The 17178-nt window shown below is 46.9% G+C and overlaps 1 protein-coding gene across 3 annotated transcripts in view; it reads right to left on the bottom strand.

Moving 5' to 3' along the window:
* INCA1 (inhibitor of CDK, cyclin A1 interacting protein 1) overlaps positions 1–17178 on the bottom strand; it is a 1084285-nt gene that overhangs the window by 359693 nt on the left and 707414 nt on the right. Inside the window, exon 1 of one of the 3 annotated variants that reach the window (XM_069607005.1) lies at positions 9006–9137. The exons of the other annotated variants lie outside the window; for them this stretch is intronic. The gene's annotated coding sequence lies outside the window, so the exon portion shown is untranslated. Of the gene's footprint in view, positions 1–9005; positions 9138–17178 lie in introns of those variants that run through there. 3 annotated transcript variants of the gene reach the window in all.

Genomic DNA, 17178 nt, shown 5'->3' with positions numbered 1-17178 from the left:
TCTTCATGCACCTCGTGCAGTCCCTGAATAGGGAAGGCATCCTGGCAGTTGGAAGTTCAGCCATGTTCTGAAGAGGATTTCACTCGACGATATTTTGATGAAATAAAGTGTTTTCTGAGCCCAGAAACACAGAGCAGAAAGCTCTTGAACAGTAGATCTCAAAAAGATGTAATTTGTGTAAAACAAATATACCTAATGGGAAATAAATATACAAAAAGCTCAGAGAGCTGGAGGATTCCCTCTGTCTGTTAGACTGCAGTGAAAAATCTGAAGATGGCTGACTGGGGCGGAACTTAAACCCTGCCACCTCATTGGTTAGGACCATAAAGGACCAAAGTGAGGTGGAGGGGCTACACAAGTGGATGGGTCATAGACCATAATGGGCTATTTACAATCATATTTCTATGGAAATAATGGCTATATTTAAAATGTTTAAAATGTTTAAATATTATTTAAATCACTGAGGATTCCCAATCTGACGACGGGAAATATTCAAGCATCTGAATCTATGAAAGATCCAATGATGGAGAAACACAGGACGCTTGCTGGACTCCACATGTTATGGGGAAGGGTCAGCTGAAGCGATTGTGGAGAAGACTCTCATGGATCTATCCATCAGGATGGAGTTGCCCAAGCTGCTGTATTAGTAGAGAAGTAGGCGGTTGTGGTGAGATGGTTGGTTAGGATGTGGTGGTCGACTAAGTCAAACACTGCCAACAGGTCAAGTAGGAGGAGAAGAGCAGGCTTCCGGCTGTCCCTTGCCTCATCGATTTGTATTTTCAGGTTCAAGAGGGCAGTCAGTTTATGTCCCATGCCTCGGTCTGAAGACAGATTCACTGAGGCTCAGGAGATTGTTATCCTCGAGATGATGTTGAATCTGGACATATGCAGCCTTATCTAGGATTTTAAGAGGAAGGGCACTGTGGTGGTAGGTCTGAAATTTGTTGGGAAATTAGGATCCAAATTAGGCTTTTTGACAAGGGGCATGACCCAAGCGTCTTTGAGGTTTTTGTGAACTGTGCAGGATGCGAAAGAGGCGTTAATGAAGGAGGTGATAAAAGGTGCAGATTCTTGGCACCTTCTTTTATGATGGAGGCAGGGCAAATGTCTCCTTGGCACCTGGAAGGCTTGAGACTTCTTATGATGGCCTCGACCTCTGCGTTAGTAACTGTCACGACCGTTGACCGCTGGCGGTTGTGGAAGAGGTGAAGGTTGGGCCGCCATTAGAGCGTGCCGCCACGTATTCGCTACGTGCAGGCAGCGGTCTAGTGTTTTTTCCAAGATGGGCACCACCGGATAGTATTTACTAGACGGCGTTACGGCGGCTCGGTGCGTTGCAACAAATTGTTTTTCCTCCCCGTTGCTTGCGCTCCATAGTATCTTTCTCTGGGCGTTTGTTTCGCCTGTTGTTGTTGTTAAAATTTCCTTGCTCCTGCCCTCCCTTTTTGTCAGCTCATCTCATCCATTTTGTTTCCCGCTTGCCCTTTCCTCTGATATATTTTGGATACTTTTGTCCTGCCCGAGTTTACCCTTTGCTTTCACTCTGCTGCTCACGGAGTATCCTGCAGTCTTTCTACGCTATATTCATCGGGTCCTGACCAGCCTGCTTCCTATCATCGAGTCATCATTCTGTTGCAGAGTCTTCAGCGTCCAACTCCATTCCTACCATGGTTTTTTTCTGCCAAAGGCTTTTTCCCCTGCTGGCTGTCACGGAGGGAGGTCACGGTGATTCCCAGTCTCTGGGTCACAGTGGCTTCTTTCCGAGGCAGACCTTATCTGCATGAAAAGAAAAAGCCTCTCTCCCAAAAAAATTCAAAGAAGGAAGTCGTATTTACCCACGTCACCAGGTGAGGAGGAGGAGTTGGAGGGAAAGTCGGGGGAATTGCTACATTCTAGCCTTGAAGACGTTAATACTGAAGGTCAGCCACCTAGCATTGATAGTAAGTAACAGGGGTGAATTCAACATTGTTTTGATTGGTTGAATCGGTAGGTTTGGGGCTTGGATTAGGAGATGTCTTGTCTAGTTTGCTAGTTTTGGCCGTGGTCAATAGGCTATTTCTTTTTAGTTCTATTTTTGCTTGAGTAGTGACATTTTATTGAGTAGGGCTTTTTGGATGTTGGTGCACCATTGTGTATCCTTCTTCCAGGAGTCAGGACGGGTGATAGGAGATTCCAATTCTTTGGGAATGGTGAAAAGCCCCTTGGTGCTGGATTTGGCATTGGATATTCTATTGTTGTAGTTTTCCATTTTTGTTGCTGTAATGGTAGCTTTGTAAATGGCTGAGGCAGTTGGGAATTTATCCTTGTTCTGCGTTGAAGGGCTTTTTTTCCAGGACGACTCTGCGTCTCTTTTAGTTTTGCAGTGTTTTTAGCTCAGTAGTGAACCACTTGTTCAAATGATCTAAGGGCTTGGCTTTCCTTAATTTGAGGGGGGCTAGTTGGTCAAGTGCCTTAAGGAGGTTCTGATTATAGAGATCTACCATAGAGGTGGTATCTTAGTTTGAGGACGATTACATGGAGCAGTGGAAGTATACTTTCTAGGGAGATGAGGAGGTTATTTCTAGTTAAGGCTGGTGGGGTTTGGAAATCCTTGGGCGTTGTATGTTTGGCATCGTGGATTTCGAAGGAGATGACATTATGGTCTGACCATGCGCAAGGCGTATTGTAGAGAATGGCTGTGTTGCAGTTAAGGTCTGTGTTATGATGCAACTTCCAGACATCTTAGATTGACTCGCCATGTTTATTAACTGTTTCATAGTATCTTTACAGGCAGTCATTTAGGTTGCTTATAAGTTACATTAAGGACATAGAAACACCGGAAGCCCATCACCCAGGCAGAGAGCTCACCAACTGACCTGGGCTAGAACCATCACTCACACATTCCAACACTCAGACATCAACACTCCACATTGCATCATAACATTCCTGCTTACTCTGGTAAGCCATATACAACACATCGCCCCCCCTTACAATAACACACAGAACACACCAAGCACTACACAACACACCTCCCCTCCTTGCACAGACTCACAACATACACAACACCACGGGACACACCTCCACTCACACTACACACCTCATCCACACCGACTCGGGTGACCAGGGCTGGCACACAACATGTGTTCACACGCTCTGCCACTAAACATATTCCCAGTGCACTGGCCAGGCACACCGAGACCCACAACTAAGTATCGGTAGCACATTCAGAACCCTGAAAGGTGGAACGAGTCATAAATGAGCACACAGTGCGGCCAAGAACAACCGCCTGCATGCCAAAGAATAAAACACTTGTGGCACTTATCCACACGATAGAAGTACATGTGTGACCTTCAATGCCCATCACCGCAGACAAGCCCTTACACATAAACCGGGGGCGCTACCACCCGCACACATACCTCTTTACCCATGCATGACTATAATCACAGTCACACCCGACTAGCAGGGGGCGCTACCACCCAGCGATAGTAGCTATAAACCATGCATGACTGTGGTAACAATCACACCCCGACCGACTAGGGCGCTACTGCCCAGCAATTATAGCTACTAACCTTGCATGTCTACAAACACAGTCACATCCTGACTGAACTGGCGGCGCTACCGCCACACACAAGCATACGTAATTTTACCATGCATGACTGCCATCGCAATCACACCACAACTGAACTAGTGGCGCTACCACCACAAACAAACACACGATGCTGATCCATACAAGTCTTCTCCTCCAATCCCGACCATACTGTACTGAAGGTGCTACCCTCATACGCAACAAACATGTTGATTTGCACTACAAACCACCCAAGCTCATACTCACACATAGGAGGCGCTACCCCCGTAATATCCAAACACATATGAGGCGCTACCCCCGTAATATCCACATCCATACCATAAAAAGCTGGGGGCACTACCACCCAGACTGCATATCCACATTTAAAACATGGATGGCTGACCCCCTACCATAGCATACCCATTGATAAATACTAAACAATTATCATGGAATACTCACGCCATGACACTCTAATATGCCACAATCCAAACTTGTAGAACCGAACTAAAATGTCCACGCAAAGATTCTTGCAATGTGACCTGCAAAGCCTCCCTCAAGATAGTTAAGACTTGACCTCTATATCAAGCAATACCATGCAATAACAAACCCGACATACCCAAGATTGCAATTACTAAAAGTCCATGTCGTTTCAAAAACGACCTTAATGCTGCAATTCCTCAAGAGGTTAAACTAGTCTTCATACAAATCCGCACCACCCACATTCATGTTCCATGCAGCAAACTCACATACCCATACTTGAGGTGCTAAACCGTAATGCATTTCCTTACAAACAAAACCTCTATGTCATCTCCTATGCATCCGTAAATCCTCAGATTTTAACAATCCAACACACATGAACAATATCATTAAAGGATATATATAAGTTGGTCTGTATGCAAAAGTCACCATCTTGCCAAGTTCCACACAATGGGCCTCATTACGACCCTGGCGGTAAGGGGTTAGCGCCATCGTTAGCTGCGCCGACCCCTTACCGCCAATCACGAGTTCCCTTTCCGCCATGGCGGATTTTACACCTGCTTCTAGCGGGTGTAAAAAGCCATGGCGGTAAGGGAACTTGGTGTTAATTACGCCACCGTAATTTACGGTGGCGTAATTAACGCCTTCCCCACTCCCATTATGCCCTATGGGGCAAAAATGGGAATGGGGAAGGGTAAATGGGGATTGGGGACTTACCGCCCCGCCGACCTCGGAATGGGGCGGTAAGTCCGCCAACCACCATGGCGTAAACGTAGTTTACGCCATGGTGGTAAAGTCACGGCCCAGGCGGTAACTTACCGCCTGGGTCGTAATGAGGCCCAATACCGAAATGTCCCGCGCCGTATTATGGTCTCCTCATCACTGTTACAGGTTCCACACAACACGTATGTGTTCCGTGCCGTAAGAAACTTTTGCACCCGCTTTACAGCTGATCCGACCACGCTGTACAACAAAATTCATCTGCCAAAATCAATTATACACAGGGGTAATCCTTCGTGTCATCCTGTTAAATACTTGCTCCTGATAATCCCCTCCAGACAAGAAGGTCTCGGCTCCTTCACGCAAGACTCAGCTCCTTTGTGCGCATTCCCCACTAGTGAGCGCGACAGCACTCGGGAACATATTATTCAGTAACACACGTTTGACACTTCCTGGTCACGTTCACCAGCGTCTTGAGGTTCTTTGTTCGAACTCTTCCAAGTCAACAGCAGCAGCCTCACACAGCAAAAGCGCCGTAGTAGAGTTCTGACACAGACAGCGTTCGGAATGATCGCCAACACCTCCTGCAGGACACCTACGTCATCATTTCCAGTTCGCCTGCCGCACCTCTAAGAGCTCTGCCAGTCCAACCGCCACCTTTGCATGGGAGCTCACGGCGCTGTCAATAAGAAAAAAAAGAGTCTGCATGCTACCATAACGGGAACATCACGTTGCACAACCACGTTACAGCTAATACTGTTTCCTCCTCACGACACTCCAAATGTCAACAGGCAACAAACTAGGCAGCAACGCCTTCTTAGTACACATATCGCTGGGAGATTGTAATCAATTAGGAGCACTACCAGACGGTCCATGTCCATCACTTAAACAGTTCACCGTTGCACCCAATGCTTCACGGGGACGGGACGCATTTCCTGCAGTCCAGCATATGCTTCACGGGGACGGGACGCATTTCCTGCAGTCCAACATACCAAGGCAGACATCATACGACTTTGTGTGTCTCCAATCACCCTCCCTTTCACCACGGTATGGGACAGCTTCCTTTTTTAGCCCGAGGAGTAAGCTCTCCTTGGTTGATGAGCAGCCTATTACTCCAGAATGGGGCACTTGCCTTGTCAACACGTGGACTCTGGCGCATGCCTTGACAACACCTGGACTCTGTTCTCTCTACCTCCCCCTCTATAAACCCTGGATGATGGGCCTTACTTGGTAATCTTTGGGGGCAGTGTGTCCTCTTTCCTGTCCTTCTGCACCCCCCCGCAGCAGATTGTCCATCACGTAGGTTCCTGTTCAAGACCGACTCGTCGCCATTGTTATGATGCAACTTCCAGACATCTTAGATTGACTCGCCATGTTTATTAACTGTTTCATAGTATCTTTACAGGCAGTCATTCAGGTTGCTTATAAGTTACATTAAGGACATAGAAACACCGGCAGCCCATCACCCAGGCAGAGAGCTCACCAACTGACCTGGGCTAGAACCTTCACTCATACATTCCAACACTCAGCCATCAACACTCCACATTGCATCACAACATTCCTGCTTACTCAGGTAAGCCATATACAACAGTCTGCTATCCAGTCCAAGACTCTGCCTTTACAGTGGGTAGGGTCAGAAATTCGTAGTGAGAAGCGTAGTTCTGAGATAGTGTTTTGGATGGTTAGTGCATTGGAGTCTAGGTTATCGTGTATTCTGCAGTTCAGGTCGCCTAGGAGCAGGATTTGTGAGCCAGGTTTTGTATTAAGTGAGAGGAGGTTGTTTATGTCTTCCTCAAAGGAGGATAGTTGGCCTGTTGGTCTATAAAGGACCCACAAGTGCATTCACCTCACTGCTCCTGCCTACCTCTCACAAAGGATACACCCCGTCTCCACTACCAGGCCAACCAGATCACCATACACCAACATGCTCTCTGTGCCACTAGTAAAAAGAGTCAGAGGGGGCGGATCCAGCTTCCCTTATCTCGCACCCACTCACTGGAACGCCCTACCTCCCACTATCCGAGGTGAGGCCTCCCTCATCACCTTCCGCAAAACTCTGAAAACTACCCTCTTCACATAAGGCCCGACACACCAGCACGAATACCTATCATATAAGTTGTAATATATGACCAAATGCAATATCTGTAACAACAGTATGAAGTTTTGTAGTATTCATAATGTGTCAACAACCGCTATCATGCCTGTACCCTGTAAACAAGTTATTGCAAGTAACAGCGCCTCAATGCCCCTGGGCTGCTTGCGTGCTATATAAATATAAATAAATAAATAAATACATGTGGATGAGGGGTGTTCGCTCAGAAGAGAGTGGGAATTTTCACTGAGAGGAGTTCTCCCAAGGGGAAGGAGGTGCTGTCACTTTCTCTAATGGGTTGACTATTTTTAGCAATGATAGCTACCCCGCCTCCTCTCTTTGTAGTTCTGTCGGATCTGATGATGTTATACTCGTCAGGGACAGCTAGAAGAAGAGCAGGACCTGCAGCTGGGTGAAGCTAGATTTCTGTGATGGCCAGAAAGTCTAGTTCATTAGTAGTAATGAGGTCTGATATGTCTAGGGCATGAGCAACTAGAGATTGGGCATTAATAAGGGCTCCTTTTATAGTGATGGCTTCTGGTTGGGATAGAGTGGCTTTGAGTGTCTGAGTTTGTGGTGTACCGGGTAGTGAGGTGCAGGAATGTATTACAGTCCTGTCATTATGTGTAGGGGTTTTATGCTGTGCAAAGTGTTTGGTAGAGGTACGAGATCCCAGTCGTTTGTTTCTATCAGTGATAGTGCAGGGTAGATTCATGATCATTTGTGTTGTCTCGAGCGTGGGAGAGTGGGGATTCAATTCGTGGTGCAGAGTATCTGGGTCCTGCTGGGCTAAAGTCAGAAAATGAGTGACGGGGTATATTGTGTCACTAGTGGAGATACGGTGTAGTATGCATATCAGCAAGATGTGGAGGATAATCCTGTGAGTGCAAAATTCTTTCCAACAGATCACCATGGGGGTGGGTAGGCTATTGTGTGTACTGAGGCTGCAGGCAGTCAGGCCCCATAGATTAATAGGGTGAGGCAGCAAAGGCGTAGTTAGTGCTTGACTATGGCATAGTTCGTCCGTGATTATGCTAATGTGAATAAGGTAATCTCACTTACATACAAAAATAGGAGATTGAGGACAGGAAGGAAGGTCCACTGTGCGTAAATGTGAGAGAGCCCTAAGGGTAGTACAGTGATTAATTAGGCACATATTACATGGAACAATGGGTACAGGTAAAAAACAATTAACTGTGGTAGCATGTGTCTCGCAAAGACATCTCAAGTCGGAAACCGAGCGTGCACATGCCAGGCGCTTACAAGGAGGCACTGTAGGTACCGGAGAGGTGCTAGTTGAGGTAAGAGTAGGTACACAGAATATGGAGAGGTTCTAGTTGAGGCGACAGTAAGTAAACAGAATATGGCAATGCTTCAAGTAAAGGTAGCTCATTAATTAAACATGCAATGTAAGGCAACAAACATTTCAGTTAATGATGGAACCAGTATTTCAGTTAATGATAACACAGCAAAGGTGGAAGTAGGCATTCGAAGTAATGCAGCACACGTCGGAGGCGACAGTAAATGAGAGGGAAGTTAAAGGTATAGGCACACAGTACCAGTAAAGAGGCAGATGCGACGACAAAATAACCTTTAAATTCTCAGGTTGGCTATGTGGAGGCATACACCAGAGAGGAGAGCTATGAGGCTTGTTTGACAAGCAGGCATAGTTTATGCGTTATCTGATGAAATGTGTACGCATACGTTGAAGCAGATAGTATGTGCAGGGTAGCTTTAACGTTATACAAAGGCAGAGGTGTAACAGTGCTCAATTAGAAAGCGAAAATCATGATGCTAAGCATACGAGTGTATAGATATAGTAGAAGCTGCTAAGAGGGGGACGCATTGGTATAGTCACAAAAGTCTGTTCATAATGGGTAGCAGTTGGAGACTCAAGAGTCCCTGGGCGAGCGATGCTGCTCAATAGTCTGATAAGTTCAGTCGAGTCAGCTGGCGTGGAGGAGATGGAAAGGCAGGATTATTCCACGTTATTGTGCAAGAATTACTGAGGAATGCGTAGCGATCAACAGCTCGAGTGCTACATACGACAGTGTATTGGCGGAGCAGACAGGACTCTTGGGTCAGTGGGGGAGGTATTGTGTTGCAGAAAATGATGTGGTTAACGTTTGGGCAATATTGATTTGAAAGTAATGCAGACACAGATTGGCTTACCTAAGGTAACCTTATGGTGGGTGGAGGGTTGGAAGGTAGAGGCTTTCCACGAAAATATGACAGAGTTTAGGGTCATGGAATGCTCGACATGCTCCGTCAGGCACGGTCAGGAGCCTTTTTTGTGAGCCTTCGTTGGGGGCCTGCTGAAGTCTGCCGGTGCCCTGCCATAGGCTTAGTAGCTGAAGACAGGGAGCCTGCCCAATCGGAGGCAAATGAGATCAAGATGCAGGGGGTGGGTCGGATTCGATCTCAGCCGGCCATCTTAGAGTTTCGAGGCTTGCGGTTTCCAATAGCCATTTGTTCTGAATATTACACAGATATTAGCCAAACAGCCCCAGATGCAGGAACCACAATAGTAGCAGTGGTGCAGAGCTGATATGGAACGTAGATTTTGTAATATAAAAGGGTTAGCTTCTGACGATCGGGCGCTGCTTTTTAAGCCCTCAGGCTTACCTTCATCATACGGAGGGTGGGGGGGAGAAGGTGGACTGCTCCTGCAGCCCATAGATGTGAGGAGCTCCTGCTCCCACTCACAACAGTATGGAATGGTTAGAGGGAGCTGTCCAGTGCTGAAATACATTGTAACTGTATTGAGTTGATTTCAGCACTGGACAGCTCCCTCTGACTTGTGTATTTCAGCAATGTGGACTTTTATTTTGGGGTGTTGGGAAAATAAAAGTATCAAGTGCACTCGCTGACACTACACAAGTTACAGGGATCTGTCCAGTGCTGGATTAGATTGTTACTTTTTGTACTCGACTTCAGTGCTGGACAGCTCCCTGTAACGTAATAACGTTATGCATGTTTCAGCGACTTTCTATGCACAAAATGTAAAGTGTTTATATAGCGAAAAGCTATTCGATGAAAGGGTTTTGATGTATAAACACTTTCAACTTTATGTATGGCAATTGGATGAAACCTCTTTCAATAAAAAAGTTTTGATGTAACATCACCTCAATGTACATCTTTCAATGCAAAGACATGTAACCGGCTACAGCCCACAAGAAGGCAGAAATACCAAAAACGTTTACAGTAACTTCGGAAACAATGGGTAACGAACCCTCAGACCTCCCCAATTTTCCGTCACGGGCGATATCAACCAAGCCAAGACCACAGGCCGAAGTCCGGACATCAACTAGAGGGGGCATCACTAGATCTCAACCACCACAGTGCTTCGAGTGTGGAGAATGGGGCCACATTGCACGCTTCTGTCCACGGAAGGCCAAGACAGAACCCATGGAGATCGGGGCCTAACAGACCCAAGAATATCGTTGGAGACGACTATCGTATGTCATAGAAATTATAGTCGATGGACGCCCGGCTCCGGCTATGATTGATAGAGCCAAAAGTAAGTAAACGGAGGAATACAGAGAATGGGAAGATATCAGTAAAGTGTGTGCAAGGGACATTAAAGAATACCCGTCCCGGGCATCACATTGGGCATAAAGGAGACTATGATACCTAAAAGGGCCGCTGTTATTCCTTTCCTTCCGGCCCCTGTTCTGCTGGTGACTGACCTTCCAGGGTTTTCACAGTGGTTACAGGAAGCCCCCTTTTCGAGTGTTGAAATTAAGGCAGCACCCGCCTCAAAGGCCCGCCTGTCCAGGTCCAAGAAAAGGGAATTGAAGGTAGCCTGGAAAGAAGAGCCCGGAGAGATAGATCTAGTGGATTGGAGGCTCGAGGATCATTTACCTTCGTTTCGCACCAAAACCGTGATGGATGATACCGTCAAACAGGCATGGGAGCAAGCACAGGAACAAGGCCCTCATAGCCACTCTCCACCATACTTCAAGGATCACCAGGGCTTGCTGTACCGAGTAACGTTGGGGGCAGACAAAACCGAAAAATAACAGCTGTTGGTTCCCCAGTCTTACAGGAGGAGCCTGGTCCAGTTAGCCCATGACCACAAAACCGGGGGTCACCTGGCCGAGAACATGACCCTGAAAAGACTCTTACAAAATTTCTATTGGCCAGGGATTTACGCAGAGGTAACCAAGCATTGTGAAGAGTGCCCCACCTGTCAGAAAGCCAGTACGCACATACCCCGTAAAGCCCCCCTACAAAGGATGACCCTCATAAAGGAACCATTCCAAAGGATAGGGATGGACATTGTGGGGCCACTAGAACCTAACAGTAGCGGATATCGGTTCCTGTTAGTCGTGGTAGACTATACCACCAGATACCCGTAGGCTTTTCCTTTGCAGGGAACATCCACCAAACAGGTGCGTGACGTGCTACTTCGTTATTTTGCCCGAGTTGGGATACGTCAATAGATAGTCACAGACCAGGGAAGCTACATCATGTATTATTTTGTTCTAATTTTTTTTAAACCATTTTTATTGGGTTTATACAAATAAACATTCCACTTTACAACTGTGGATCAGTACACCCATTACACATTCGGTTAAATGACTGTTTTCTCCTGCCCAAAATTCCCCCCTCCCATCCCGGCCCACGTCGCTCCCATCTTGTCATGCCTCTCATTCTCAATCAGTCACTCTTCTCGCAACAATATCCTCCGTCTAAAGGTCTATTACAATTTCTGAGCACCCGTACCAAGATGGCCAGATCAGCTACCATTTGCCTCCAAGCCTCCAATGCCCCCTCCTCTTGTTCCGCGTTTCTATCTCTCGCTTCTTGACACACCACCTACTCTGCATTAGCCCATGTTAACAAATCTCTACACCATTATTCCACTGCCGGTCGCGCGCGTGCTTTCCATCCCATCGCTATTCTGCGTTTTGCAAGTATATATGCAGATCCTTGAGTTTGCTCACCTGTTTCGTTCTTTTAGGTCTCGGGAACCCTCCTAACAGAAAAGCCTTAGGCGATCCCACTTCCAGGGTAATCTCTGCTTTTGCCATTGTCTGGACTAATTCTCCCCAAAATCTGCCAATCTCTGCACACGCCCAGAACATATGTACCTGATCTGCATTTACCTCCCAGGACTTTGGGCATGTTTGTACTGTGTCTTCGTTGAACTTGGCTATTATGTTCGGGGTCGAGTATGCTCTGTGTGTAACGTACAATTGGATCTGTTGAAGTTGCGTATTCCTCGACACCTTTTTGTGGTACCCCGTCGCCCTTCTCCACATTTCATTTCCAACCCTAGAGCTCTATAGCTCATATATACGTGAGACTTCGTGCCCTCCATCCGACACATCATAGAATCTCTCTATACCCTCATCGAGCTGTAGGGGCAACTCGGTCTCTGGCCACCTGCACCTGACGCTATTCAAGAGCCGGGAGTATGTGGTACGTGATATGTTGCCCCGATGCACCCCTGTTTCACCCATCAATTCCTCAAACTCTGTGGGCCTCCCCTCTTTTGCTATGTCTCCCATTGTAGCTACTCCCACGTGCTCCCACCAACTTATCACACTCCACCTGACTTGTTTGTCTACCCCTTCTAGTGCCACCAGCGGTATCTGTGGGGAATAGGGTGTTGCATTTCCTATCACTCGACATGCCCTATGCCATATCGTGCTCCCCAGGCGCAACAGTACATTTTCATTGGTCATTCGTGAATTAGGTAACCATATCATTTCATTCAAAAAGAACGGAACACACTTTACACGTACCAACCTTGATTCCGGTGTCAGTCCGTCTGCCAGACATTTAGCCACAAATTGTTTTTATTCCCAAAAGAGAGACGAAAGAACTGAGACCCTGCATTGACTATAGGGGGTTGAACAAAGTGACAATAAATACGAAATTGGATTAACGAAATGCCTATCATCTGCTCCGCATAAGAACCGGAGATGAGTGGAAGACCGCCTTCCGCACAAACTACAGCCTGTTCGAGTACCAAGTTATGCCTTTTGGTCTGGTAAATGCACCCTCGGTTTTCCAGCGGTTTATGGACAGGCTATTTGCTGATTTGTTGGGCCAAACTACGTTGGTCTATCACGACGCCATTCTGGTCTTCTCACGCCATCAGGAGGAACACCACTTACATGTCAAGGAAGTCTTACGCCGACTTCAGCATCACCATCTGTTGATTAAGCCAGAAAATTGTGCTTTCTCTCAATCTTCTTTGTCTTACCTGGGTTTCATTCTGTCCAAGGATGGTATCATTATGGACCCTAAAAAAGTAGATGCCATTATCTCCTGGCCGGTCCCTGCCTCAGTGAAAGACATCCAGTGGTTTTTGGATCTAGAACATTTTTATCGAAAATTAATTCCCGAGTTCTCCAGGCTCACGCTTCCCATAACCTCACTGCTTAAGAAGTCCTCCGGACCCTTTGTTTTGTCCAAAGAAGCAAATGACAGTTTCCTTGATCTGAAACACAGATTCTGCTCGGCCCCGATATTACGTCAACCCGATCAGATACAGCCTTTTATAGTAGAGACTGATGCCTCGGCAGCTGCTGTGGGTGCTGTTCTCCTTCAAGGCAACCCAGACCAGGAGTATCCGATTGCATATTTTTCTAAAACACTGAGTCCCAGCCAACGCAATTACTCGGTCATTGAAAAAGAACTGCTTGCTATGAAGTTAGCATGCTTGGAGTGGAGGCATTTACTACAAGGAAGCTATCACCCCTTCTTGATACGAACGGATCACAAGAATCTGCAAATTCTCAAACAGCAGGAATGTTATAACACGCGACAAGCAAGGTGGGCCAATTTCTTCGCGCAATTTGACTTCTCCATCACTTTTATTCCCGGTTCTCAAAATCAGATTGCTAATGCCTTATCTCGTCAAGACGATGTCGACACCGCTTACAAGAAGGAGCTGATGTTCCCATATACTCAGATCCTAGCTGTGACGACCTCTTTCTTGCAAGATGTTAAAGAAGCCACCACTTCTATTCCAGTTCGAGGCCTCGGAGACCAGCCCGTCGAGGAGAAGGACGGCTTGTATTTTATAGGCGGAAGACTATTCGTCTCCACCAAACCACTTCGACAACGGGTCCTTCAGTGGTGCCATGACTCCAAAACTGCTGGTCATCGAGGAGTGCGGGGTACCCTTGAATTGCTTCAGAGGTCGTTTATATGGCCCGAGATGAGAGCTGACACTCAGTCTTATGTACAGGCCTGCTTGAAGTGTCTCCAAAGTAAACATTCAAACCAAAGGCCGTTGGGGTTATTACAACAGGACCAGGCCCCTTCTGGTCCTTGGAAACATATATCTACTGACTTTATCGTAGATCTGCCAGCATCTCGGGGTTACACCTGCATAATGGTCACCGTGGATTCCTTCACCAAACTCGCTCACTTTTCCCCTCTAGCCAAACTACCGTCAGCTTCGGAGATGGCCGAGGTATTCCTTAAAGACATCTTTCGACTGCATGGCCTCCCTCAGAAAATTGTGTCTGATCGAGGGAGTCAATATACTTCCAAATTTTGGACTGCCATGTGTGGCTTGTTGGGTATTGAGAGAGCGCTGTCCTTGGGATTCCATCCCCAGTCTAATGGCCAAACCGAAAGGTTAAATGGGACATTGGAACAGTATCTAAGGTGTTTTATCAACCAACAGCAGGACAACTGGGTAGACCTGCTCCCCACTGCCGAGTTTGCTTACAATAACTCGGTACATACGGCTATCGGAATTAGCCCTTTTTTTTGCACCTACGGGTACCATCCACAAACCTTCATACCTACCTATTGGAACGACACCAAGATTCCATCTCTTGAATCCACCTTGGAACAGCTCAAAGAAGCCCAAAAGACCGCCAGAGATAGCCTTCTAGAAGCTAGCAGACATTACAAAGAGCAAGCGGATAAACATCGAAAGCCTGTACCTGCGTGGAGTAAAGGCTCCAAAGTCATGTTATCCACTAGGTTCCTGCCTCTTTGGGTTCATCCTTCAAAACTCTCCCCTCGATTCATTGGTCCTTTTGAGATACAGTCAAGGATTAATCCAGTGGCATACAGACTGAAGTTGTCTAAGGCATTGAGAAGGATTCATCCTGTGTTTCACTCCTCTCTGCTGCGCCCGTATTTCCTGGACGTTAGGAAGCAGGAACGCCCAAAATTATGGACCTTACCAAATCCATCCTCAGATGAATACGAAGTCTCTCAGATTCGCGACTCCCGGTACTACAGAGGTCGTCTTGAATATCTAGTCCACTGGAAAGGATACCCGTCATCTGAGGATACCTGGGAACCATTCTCTCATGTTCATGCTCCCCGCTTACTGCGCAAGTTTCACAGATTACATCCGGGTAAACCCGGGGGCCATGCCCTTCGGAGGGGGCATACTGTCACGACCGTTGACCGCTGGCGGTTGTGGAAGAGGTGGAGTTTGGGCCACCATTAGACCGTGCCACCACGTATTTGCTACGTGCAGGCAGCGGTCTAGTGTTTTTTCCAAGATGGCCGCCACCGGATAGTATTTACTAGATGGCGTTACAGCGGCTCGGCGTGTTGCAACACATTATTTTTCCTCCCCGTTGCTTGCGCTCCATAGTATCTTTCTCTGGGCGTTTGTTTCGCCTGTTGTTGTTGTTAAATTTTCCTTGCTCCTGCCCTCCCTTTTTGTCAGCTCATCTCATCCATTTTGTTTCCCGGTTGCCCTTTCCTCTGATATATTTTGGATACTTTTGTCCTGCCCGAGTTTACCCTTTGCTTTCACTCTGCTGCTCACGGAGTATCCTGCAGTCTTTCTACGCTATATTCATCGGGTCCTGACCAGCCTGCTTCCTATCATCAAGTCATCATTCTTTTGCAGAGTCTTCAGCGACCAACTCCATTCCTACCAGGGGTTTTTTCTGCCAAAGGCTTTTTCCCCTGCTGGCTGTCACGGAGGGAGGTCACAGTGATTCCCAGACTCTGGGTCACGGTGGCTTCTTTCCGAGGCAGACCTTATCTGCATGAAAAGAAAAAGCCTCTCTCCCAAAAAACTTCAAAGAAGGAAGTCGGATTTACCCACGTCACCAGGTGAGGAGGAGGAGTTGGAGGGAAAGTCGGGGGAATTGCTACATTCTAGCCTTGAAGACGTTAATACTGAAGGTCAGCCACCTAGCATTGATAGTAACAGGGGTGAATTCAACATTGTTTTGATTGGTTGAGTCGGTAGGTTTGGGGCTTGGATTAGGAGGTGTCTTGTCTAGTTTGCTAGTTTTGGCCGTGGTCAATAGGCTATTTCTTTTTAGATCTATTTTTGCTTGAGTCATGACATTTTATTGAGTAGGGCTTTTTGGATGTTGGTGCACCATTGTGTATCCTTCTTCCAGGAGTCAGGACGGGTGATAGGAGATTCCAATTCTTTGGGAATGGTGAAAAGCCCCTTGGTGCTGGATTTGGCATTGGATATTCCATTGTTGTAGTTTTCCCTTTTTGTTGCTATAATGGCAGCTTTGTAAATGGCTGAGGCAGTTAGGAATTTATCCTTGTTCTGCGTTGAAGGGCTTTTTTCCAGGACGACTCTGCGTCTCTTTTAGTTGCAGAGTGTTTTTAGCTCAGTAGTGAACTACTTGTTCAAATGATCTAAGGGCTTGGCTTTCCTTAATGTGAGGGGGGCTAGTTGGTCAAGTGCCTTAAGGAGGTTCTGATTATAGAGATCTACCATAGAGGTGGTATCTTAGTTTGAGGACGATTCCATGAAGCAGTGGAAGTATACTTTCTAGGGAGATGAGGTTATTTCTAGTTAAGGCTGGTGGGGTTTGGAAATCCTTGGGCGTTGCATGTTTGGCATTGTGGATTTCAAAGGAGATGACATTATGGTCTGACCATGCGCAAGGTGTATTGTAGAGAATGGCTGTGTTGCAGTTAGGGTCTGCTATCCAGTCTAAGACTCTGCCTTTACAGTGGGTAGGGTCAGAAATTCGTAGTAAGAAGCATAGTTCTGAGATAGTGTTTTGGATGGTTAGGGCATTGGAGTCTAGGTTATCGTGTAGTCTGAGGTTCAGGTCGCCTAGGAGCAGGATTTGTGAGCCAGGTTTTGTATTAAGTGAGAGGAGGCCGTTTATGTCTTCCTCAAAGGAGGATAGTTGGCCTGGTGGTCTATAAAGGACCCACAAGTGCATTCACCTCACTGCTCCTGCCTACCTCTCACAAAGGATACACCCCGTCTCCACTACCAGGCCAACCAGATCACCATACACCAACATGCTCTCTGTGCCACTAGTAAAAAGAGTCAGAGCGGGCAGATCCAGCTTCCCTTATATCGTACCCACTCACTGGAACACCCTACCTCCCACTATCCGAGGTGAGGCCTCCCTCACCACCT

The sequence above is a fragment of the Ambystoma mexicanum genome, chromosome 1p, assembly GCF_040938575.1.
Source record: "Ambystoma mexicanum isolate Mex_15411 chromosome 1p, UKY_AmexF1_1, whole genome shotgun sequence".
Taxonomy (NCBI): Eukaryota; Metazoa; Chordata; class Amphibia; order Caudata; family Ambystomatidae; genus Ambystoma; species Ambystoma mexicanum.
This window is presented reverse-complemented; position numbering and strand designations above follow the sequence as displayed.